This window comes from Bombina bombina, chromosome 2, assembly GCF_027579735.1.
Source record: "Bombina bombina isolate aBomBom1 chromosome 2, aBomBom1.pri, whole genome shotgun sequence".
NCBI classification, from domain to species: domain Eukaryota; kingdom Metazoa; phylum Chordata; class Amphibia; order Anura; family Bombinatoridae; genus Bombina; species Bombina bombina.
This window is the reverse complement of record NC_069500.1, coordinates 1,085,453,748-1,085,464,076: the sequence shown is the minus strand read 5'-3', so window position 1 is coordinate 1,085,464,076 and position 10,329 is coordinate 1,085,453,748.

Sequence of the window (10,329 nt, the reverse complement as noted above, 5' to 3'; positions counted from 1 at the left end):
AAAACCTATAAAATAAATTTTTGCATGAATTGCAATACAACACATGTCATATACTTGTTGACCTGTAGAGGGTGCTCTAAGCAATACGTGGGGAGAACAAAGAGACCCCTAAAAGACAGGTTTTTGGCCCATATTAGATCCATTGAGGATCCGGAATCCGATACCCCCATTGCTAGACACTTCAGGGAATTCCATAATGCACACCCTAACTTATTAAATGTACAGGCCATTGATCATGTGCCATTATGGAAAAGAGGGGGAGATAGAGAGGTAAAATTGAATACCAGAGAGATATTTTGGATATTCACTCTTAACACAAGTATCCCTCATGGCCTAAATTTCAGAAAGGACATAGATTTATGTGTTTAATGACCCTTTAACAACTACATATATAAATATACCTTTTTATATTATTACTGTTATATACACTATTAAGAGGCATAATATGTATAATAAATTGTATTAGTAGTGTTAAATTTGACTGACAGAAAGTATGACAATTTTGCATTGGCTTATATGGAGATAGTAATAATAAGTGTATACACCTTTAATTGGAATCCCTATTTAAGGTGAGATGTCTGGGTCACCTGTGAGCAGTGAACAAGTGCCGGACAGCACGAAACATGTCTGCTGCAAGCTGACCCAGCTATCTCCATTTGCCTGTCTGCTACAGGAGCTGCTATACATGTACTGATAGTGCATATCTGTTTTTATCGTGGATTGCTTCAATAAAGTTTTGTTTTATGGATACTCTGGAGCCACGACATTCCTTCTTTTAATCTATATACATATATATATTGAAAAAACAGAGCTCACTACGATGGGAATCTTTCTAGCAATATCTCACTTTATTAGTGAACGTTTTCGGACCACAAAAAGTCCGTCCTCAGACAAAAAGACACACTTTTTGTCTGAGGACGGACTTTTTGTGGTCTGAAAACGTTCACTAATAAAGTGAGATATTGCTAGAAAGATTCCCATTGGAGTGCGCTCTGTTTTTTCAATATATATGTGCTCTGTTTTTTCAATGTTTACATATTGTTCTGCTGCACCCTGGGCTGCTGAATACGTATGTCTGGAGTGCATTTTGTTCTTAATATATTATATATATATATAGGACAGCAGACCATCCAAATAGGGTGTCACTACACCTGTAGTTTAGTTTATAAATAGATAAAAGCACTTTGTGAAAATACAGTGTTGCTACATCTGTAGCTAATTATATTAATAAAATATTGTTGATACACCTGTAGCTTTATTATATTTAACATATTTTGGATATATTTAGGACAGCAGTCCATCCAAAAAAGGTTGTATATATAAATATATATATATATATATATATATATATAAATATATATATATATATATATATATAAATATATATATATATATATATATATATATATATATATATATATATAATTATTATTTTTTAAATAAGTCTGGCCAAATAGGGTGTTGCTACACCTCTAGATTAATTATATAATATAAGATAGCAGACCATCCAAATGAGGTGTCACTATACCTGTAGCTTAATTTATATAAAGATAAAAGCACCTTTTAAAAAAAACAGTGTTGCTACATCTGTAGCTTAATTATATAAATAAAATATTGTTGCTATATTATATATAACATATTTTGGATATATTTAGAACAGCAGTTCATCCAAATAAGGTTGTCGCTACACCTGTAGGATATATATATATATATATATATATATATATATACACACACATACACACACACATATATATATATATATATTAAATAAGTCTGGCCAAATAGGGTGTTGCTATACCTTATAGATTAATTATATTTGTAGGCCAGAAGTCCATCCAAATAGGGTGTCACTACACCTGTAGCTTCAATACATATATTCAATAACTAATAATATATTTTTTTTAAAAACATGCAGCGAAAAAGAAAGTTATCTTTAGAAGAATAATCTGATGCAAAAAGGAGATGAAATGAGAGAGATAAAAAAATAAAAATAAAATGAATGATGAAGAAAGGGCCCATTTAAGGGAAGCAAAAGATGTTCAGAAAAGAAGAGAGAGAACAAATATAACAGAAAATCAGAGACATAAAGAACAACATAGAAACGCATTTGCTTATAGAAAAGCACGTGCAGAAAATGAACGATCTCAAACAAAAAAACAGCTTAGCATAAGCAATACAGAAAGGGAACGTAAAAGCAAACTTAGTGCAAGTCGTGTTCAATGCCTTCGTACATATTTTGCAAAACAAACTCAACACATTGCTGCAATTGAGAGATATGATGATTCATTTGATTATCATAACTGTGGAGAGCTAAATGTTATATGCAGTACATTTTCCAAAAGAGCAGCCATCAGACAAACTATTCAGTCAATGCTGCAACAAAGGAAAAGTAATTATTGAACCTATTAAAGTCACTCCTTTAATACAAAGCCTAAAGACAGGAACTCAAAAACATTCAAAAAACTTTCACAAAAACATTAGATCTTGTCCAAGTCAGGTGCGGACGACGGCTCAGAGCCATCGCAAGCACTCACCCACCTTGAGGGCAATCTGGGGGCTCTCACTGACTCCCACCCCGGCGATCTGGCCTGTATAGTGACGGCATCGCTGGGGCTTCATGTTTCGCATGGTGACGTCACACCAATGATGTGATGACATCACCACGCAACTTTATTTAGAAATTACAATGTACAATATAGGGAAACGGGGGGCATGCTGCTTAGAAGCCGGTATCTCAGGCATCTAAGCAGCTACAGACCCCCAAAACCCACCGTTGCAAAGGTAATCGCCTAATCTTTCCAAAGGTATAACTATTGGGGATCTGGGGGAAAAAAAAAAATATATATATATATATTTAAAAAAATAAAAAAAGCTCAAATCCAGCTTAGCACCCAGGTGGGAATGACTTAGCACTCAAATGGTTGAATAATTATTTAGCATTTGCTTCAATGGGATCAAATATTGCTCCTCCTCCTGATTATGGTCCTAACTGCTTTAGAATTAATGGGCAAATTTATCACAGAACTGGATCACTTCATCCTTCCAATGAGGATAACCGAAAGTTTGCACAACAATATATTCTTGATCCTGATGAGGCTGCACAACAGCGCCTTATGATCAATGAGAAGCCAGATAGCAACCCTGAACTAATGACTGAGTTGAGTTCTTTTATGGCTTTAAACAATCCTTTTGCTGAAGCATGCAAGATGTTGTATGAAGTAGAACAGCAATGCTTAGAAGATGCATCCCAAAATCGTGTTATACCTGCAACCATGGCAATAGTACAAGATCGTAAAAACGATCAACGTAGATATACTGCTCCTCGGTGTAATGAGGTAGCTACTATTTTTCAAAATGCAGATGGTGAACCTCCTTTTGAGCAAGATCTTATTATTCATTGTCGAAGTCCTAACAATTAAAAAAAAAAGGATAAGCATTTTAGATCCAAATTTGGAGTCAATGTTGTATCCACTTATTTTCTCTTTTGGGGACCAAAGTTGGTCACCTAAAATGAAACTTAATTACAACCCTATTACTGTAACAAACATAAGAAGTCAATCTTTAGCAAAGCCAAGAGAAAGGGTCACACAAATGCAATTTTATGGGTACATGCTTTCCATCCAACATGAGTTTAACCCATTTCTGAGTTATGTCAAATTGACCCAGCAGTACTTTTTAGATGCATACGTTAAAACAGAAGGTAATCATTTAAACTATGTTAGACAAAATCAGTCAAAATTGAGGGTTGAAAAGTACACAGGTCTCATGGACCATATTTAAAGTATAGCTGCAGACCATGGTTTACTTCCAGGAAAAGCAGTTATACTTCCATCTACATTCCAAGGTAGTCCAAGAAACATGGTACAGAATTACCAAGATGCCATGGCTATTGTTAGAAAGTATGGAAAACCTTATTTTTTCATAACCATGACATGTAACCCAAAATGGTAAAAAATTGTTGTTAATCTCAAAGAAGGTCAAGCAGTTGAATTTTGTCCTGATTTAGTGCCAAGAGTTTTTCCATTTAAAACTTCGAGAACTTCTTGATGATATCACAAACAAAAATGTTTTTGGTAAACCAGCTGCCAAAGTTCATGTTATTGAACATCAGAAACGTGGATTACCTCATGCACATATTTTGCTTATTTTATCTGCAGAAGATAAGCCTAAAAATGCTAAAGTAATTGATAGCTTTATTTCTGCAGAAATACCTGACATTTAAGTCAATCCCTGGTTACATGCAATTGTTACCAATCACATGACACATGGGCCCTGTGGGGAGCATAATCTAAGATCTCCATGTATGGTTGATGGTGTTTGCTCTAAGCAATTTCCAAAATCCTTCCAGGAAGAAACTTTGATCAATGTAGATGGTTATCCACATTACAAGAGATCCAAAAAAACTGTTTCTATTAAAATAAATGGAAAAAAATTGATAACTCTTGGGTTGTACCATACAACCCATATTTGACATTAAAATAGAACTGTCATATTAACATAGAAAGCTGCGCTTTCATAAAAAGTAGAAAAGTACATATTCAAATATATTTATAAAGGGCATGACTGTGCTAATATAGCAATTAAAGAACAGGAAACTCTTCTTCATGATGAGATAACTTCCTTTATGTATTCTCGATATGTCAGTGCTCCAGAAGCAGCATGGCGGCTTTTTGGTTTCCATATGCACCATCAATCGCATACCATCGTGCGATTACAAGTTCCCCTTCCTGGAGAACAGTCAGTATATTTTACTGAAGATAATATTGAAACTGCTGTAGAAAGACAACAATTAAGAGACACCACTTTGACTGCTTGGCCTTATGTTAAACCAAGAAGATTTGTCAGCTCATGCATTTTTTTACACTGATATTCCTCAGCATTTTTTTTTCATCAAAAGAAAACAAAATGGAAAAAAGAGTACAAGGTCGAGAAAATAACACCATTAGTCGCATGTACTCTGTAAATTTAACTTCAGATGTTGAGATATTTTGTTTATGATTACTTTTACTCCAAGTTAAAGGAGCAATTTCTTTTGAAGATATCCAAACAGTTGATGTAGTTCAGTTTTACACATTTAAAGAAGAAATTCAAAAACGCTGTCTTTTTGAAGATGATCAATCATGGGACTTAACTATGCATTAAGCTGCAAGTGAAATGATGCCTCGACTGCTTAGAGAGCTTTTTGCTCATATTTGTGCTTTTTGAAAAGTACAAAGAAAAACTCTTTGACGACTTTTCAAGACACCCTGGTCACACACCAGAGTGTCAAAATTGTTTAAATTATGCACTTAGAGATATTCAGAATATCTTGATTGTTAATGGCAAAAAAATTCAGGATTTTGGTTTACCAAAAAATCCCAGAGACCTCTATGAGGCTTCTTTTGAAAGTTATACTGGAGTCCAAATGAAGGCATCTTTTAATGATCTTCAAAGACAAAGTTTTGAAGAAATCATTGCTGCTACAGAAATGTACACTTTACCACAAAGGTGTTATTTCCTTGATGGTCCTGGTGGTAGTGGTAAAACCTACCTATACAATACTTTGTTGAGGACATTTAGAGGAAACAGTGAGGTAGCATTACCAGTTGCTTCAACAGGTATTGCGGAAAATTTGCTTGAAGGTGGACAAACATAGCACTCGCAGTTTAAGTTGTCAGTTCCTTTGCTGGATACTTCAACCTCTTCCATGAGGCAAACCTCTAATGATGCGCAAATGATTCGTACAGCAAAGATTATTATTTGGGATGAATCTACCATGCCTTCCAGTGATGCACTCAGATGCGTCAACAAACTCCTTCAGGAGTTGATGAATAACATTTTGGAGGAAAAACAATTCTGCTCAGAGGTGATTTCAGACAAACTCTTCTTGTTGTTGCACATGGAAGTAGATCAGCTATAGTTGAAGCCAGCATAAAATTCAAACCACTCTGGCATAAGTTTAAGCTTTTGAAGCTGACAAATAATGTAAGATCTGTTGATCCTGAGTTTAGCTCTTGGCTTCTAAAGCTTGGAGATGGAATACTCACAAACGAGCATGGCTTTCATGAAGATATCTTTGAAATTCCATCTCAAATGATCTGCAAAGACTCCATTATAAAGGATATTTTTATCTAAATGGCAATTTTCTGTAAAAATAATTGTGATGTTGACAAGATCAATGAAGAAGTTCTTACTTTGTTAGAAGGTGAAACCTTTACTTATTTGAGCAATGATTCTTTTGATGATGAATCACAGGAAGACAGGGATAATTACCCAGTTGAGTTTTTAAATAAATTAGCTCCTTCTGGAATGCCAGTTCATAAACTGAATCTTAAAATTGGCAGTATTATTATGCTTTTGTGTAACCTTAATACTAAGAGAGATCTATGTAATGGCTCCAGATTGGTTGTGAAAGCTTTGCAGAAAAACTTAATTATTGCTCAAGTATTAACAGGTACCGCTGAAGGGAAAAATGTCTAAATTCCTCCAATAGACTTAGCCCAAAGTAATACAGAACTTCCTTTTATATTATGAAGAAGACAATGTCATGTTAAATTGGCATTCGCTATGACTATTAACAAGTCTCAAGGTCGGTTCTCAATTCATCTACCATAAAAATCGAGTTGCCGGTTTACTTCTGGGGAGGAGCCTAGACGCAGTACGTGCAAGCGTCAGGCAGAGTGACTGACCTCCAAAATCATTGGCGGGGATTGAGCTTGCCGCAACCCCAAGTCCTGGTGTGATTACTGGGCCAAAGATTGAGGCTCGCCGCAAGTCTGGTAGCGGTACCGAAAGTAACGGCCCTGAGAATAGCGGACAGGAAAGCAAGGAAACCAGTGAGCTGGAAGCCCCCTCTCTCCCACCGATGCTGCGTGAGAGAGGCAGGCGCTAAAGAGAAAGTGGCAGAATATACCAGAGCTAAACCGGCTAATTGAGCCAAAAGAGGCAAGCACGCACCAGCCCTGAGCTAGCCTGTGAGGGCAGTAGGAGGATCTCGCAAAGAGGACTTGCATCGGTACTGTGAGTAATAAAAGGGGGCATTTTGTCTCCAGTTGGATTCAGACATGAAAATGTTTCATTTATACGGCCACGCAAGTTAGTAGTCAAATTCAAGTATAACTGAACATTAAATATCAATAACCTGCGGAAGCTAAGATATAGGCTGTTTCTCATGTGGCAGTTTAGCTATGGAGTTGAGACTATAGTTACACAGAGTTGTTAACTGCTTGCTGTTTGCAATAAGTGCTGGATAACATAATATCAACTGTTAACTGTTTGCTATAAATGCTGGATGACATAATATCAAGGCAGTACCATTGAAATGTTGTGAGTAAAAACCAAGAAGAAGCCGTAGAGGGAGAAAATATTTGGTTGAAGCTGCAATTTGTCCCTACATTTTGGAACAAAGAATTTTGTGCTTGACTACTGTTTGCTTTTCTTTCTTCCCCCACTATTTTATTATACAACAAGACAGACAAAAAAAAAAAAGAGGGGATGCCTACTAGATGGAGAACTTGCTGATTTGCAAATAGAAGAAGCTGCACTTGAAAATTATTAAAATCTGTTTCCCACTTGTGGGGTGCTAATTATAAGTAGGCAAGCAGTATCCCAATGGGTGAACTTATTTGGTAACAAACAAAGGTTGGAGCATTAAGTGTTACCTACAAGGAAGATTATATGCTAAGCTTAAGTACATTTTAAGATGCTATGTCAACTATAAAATGCCTATTTAACCTATAGCCCTATTGAAGAAGTCAAGATATATTTGTAACTAGCAACGAGATGAGCTAAAATCCTGGCTCCTATTATTCTGTTGTATTCTTGTTTGAACTTTTACCTTTTAGTGCTGGATGCCTGCACTAAGAGGATATACTTTTTGTTCTTGGCTAAGCAGAAAGAATTTGTAGAAGAATAAAGTGTATAAGGAACAAAGGGGGAAGAAGAAACAGTGGGGGTTGGGGGAGGAGAGATAGGGGAACAAGTTTGTGTTTACACAGTGAATTTAGCAGATCTGCACACAATGTATGCAGGGACGATTAGCAACATATAAATATTGGGATGTGTATATTGTTTTGCAAGGGTATTGAGTGATGATACTGAGCTAAACTGTATATTGTATATATTTTATTGAGAAAAACTGTACATTGTATATAATGGTATCAGTGTTAAGGCAGTGAAGGCAAAAAATAGCTGCTTATGGATACATTTCTAGGCCCTAGCAAAATGCCGCCTAAATTAAAGAGTAATGATAAAAAACAGAGGAGACCCTCTGAAGGGTTAAATGAATCTGCAAGTATTTCTACAGAAAGTTTAAGTGTAGACAAAGAGTCACATTTTATTGTACAACAAATTTCGTTAATTTTTCTTCCCAAAATGGATAGTTTGCAAAAGGGTCTAGACAATATTACTGAAGAGATTAAACAAATAGCTACAAGGTATACTGAATTAGAAGAGAGAGAAGAGAGAGAAGAGAGAGTGTCTGATCTGGAAGATATTTCCTCATCACAGGCTAACAAAATGGAGAATGTTCTTAAACAAAATCAAATGTTATATTAGAGGCTTGAGGACCTGGAAAATAGGTAGAGACGCAATAATATTCGAATACTAGGGATCCCAGAATCTATTAAGGCATATGAGCTGCTACATTTTTGTGAAACTATGCTTCCTAAATTATTGAAATTACCAGAGGAAATGTTAAAGAATAGTATGGAAAGAGTACATAGAATAGGCCCAGAGAATCAAGGTGGAGAGAACAATAAATATCCCAGACAGGTCATATGTAAACTATTACACTTTCAAGTAAAAGTAGCTATATTACAGGCATATAGAAAAACTGACTCAGTAATGTATGAAGGATCAAAATTGCTTCTTTTTCAAGATTACTCAATAGATTTAGGAAACGCAAAGAATTTTCATCATTGTGTACTTATCTTAACAAACAAAGAAGGCATGAAGGCCTTTCTTATGTACCCTGCAAAATTGAAAATACAAACTGATAGGGGGCCCAAATTTTTTGACTCGCCTCAAGAAGCACAGAAATACTTAGATTTAAAGACTTAGTCAACTATAGGGAATATATAGCTAATATCTATGTGTAGGTTAATTGGAGGAGTCTGATGTGTGTGTTTTTAGAGGCAGGGTTTTTTTTTTCACACACTCATTATGAGTATAATTGAATATGATAAAATCCTCAGGGATAATTTATTTTTTTTTGCCACAGAAAAAGGGTAATAATACCCAGCACAAATGTAAGAAAGTATTTTTTTTTTTACACTCAATGGACTTTATTTTGCTTTTTTTTTTTTTTTTGTCACAAGGGGCTTCGCGTTGCTTTAACGAAATAGGTTTTTGATATCGAAATGGGAAGTAGTGGTAATTTTTTGTATATTGCACAAGATTGGTTATGTTGTTGTTTTTTTTTTTTCTCTCTCTCTTTTTTCCTCTTCGCCTTTGGTCCCCCCCCCTTTCTCCCACCCTTCCTCTCTTCTCTCTCTTCAAAAACTGGTATTATAAAATTTATAGAATATGGTAATTAAAGTTACATCATGGAATGTGGGAGGTTTCCACTCGCCCATTAAAAGACATACGAATATTACACATTTAAGGAGGCTAAATACGGATATAGTGTTCTTACAAGAAACGCACTTATCTGATCAGGAGCATTTAAAACTACGCAGAGATTAGGTAGGGACAGTACTCTATGCATCATACTCTAGGGCCAAAAGAGGGGTAGCAATCTTGTTTGGTAAACGTCTCAATATTGAAATTATTAACTCAATTATAGATAAAGAAGGGTGATTTGTGATAGCTCAGGTTAATATCGGAGACAGGATGCTGACTCTCTGCAATGTCTATGCTCCAAATGAAAAATCGAATAGATTTTGGACCAAATTGATTCGGAGATTGCTTCCATTTCAAGATAAAAATTTAATTCTGGGAGGGGATTTTAATCTAGCTCCCGATCCGGTATGTGATTGATTAAGATTAAATCAGAATAGATTAGATTCTAAAAAAACGGTTATCGGTTCATTTGAAAGGAAAATTTTTGAAAAGTTAAAGGAGTTTTTACAACTAAGAGACATTTGGAGATTATGTAACCCAGATGGTAGGGATTATACTTGTGCTTCGAGAGCTGTCCCTACTTTATCGAGAATTGATTTATTTTTAGTTTCGGATACATTTATTCCAAGGATTTCGGGAACTAAGATACATAAAATATTAGTGTCAGATCACGCACCAATTGAATTAGATATTCAGGATAAAGAACCACGTAAAAATAGAAACACATTTAGATTTCCTTATTATTTATATTCTTCAAAAAATTTTCAAGATTATGTAAATCAGGCA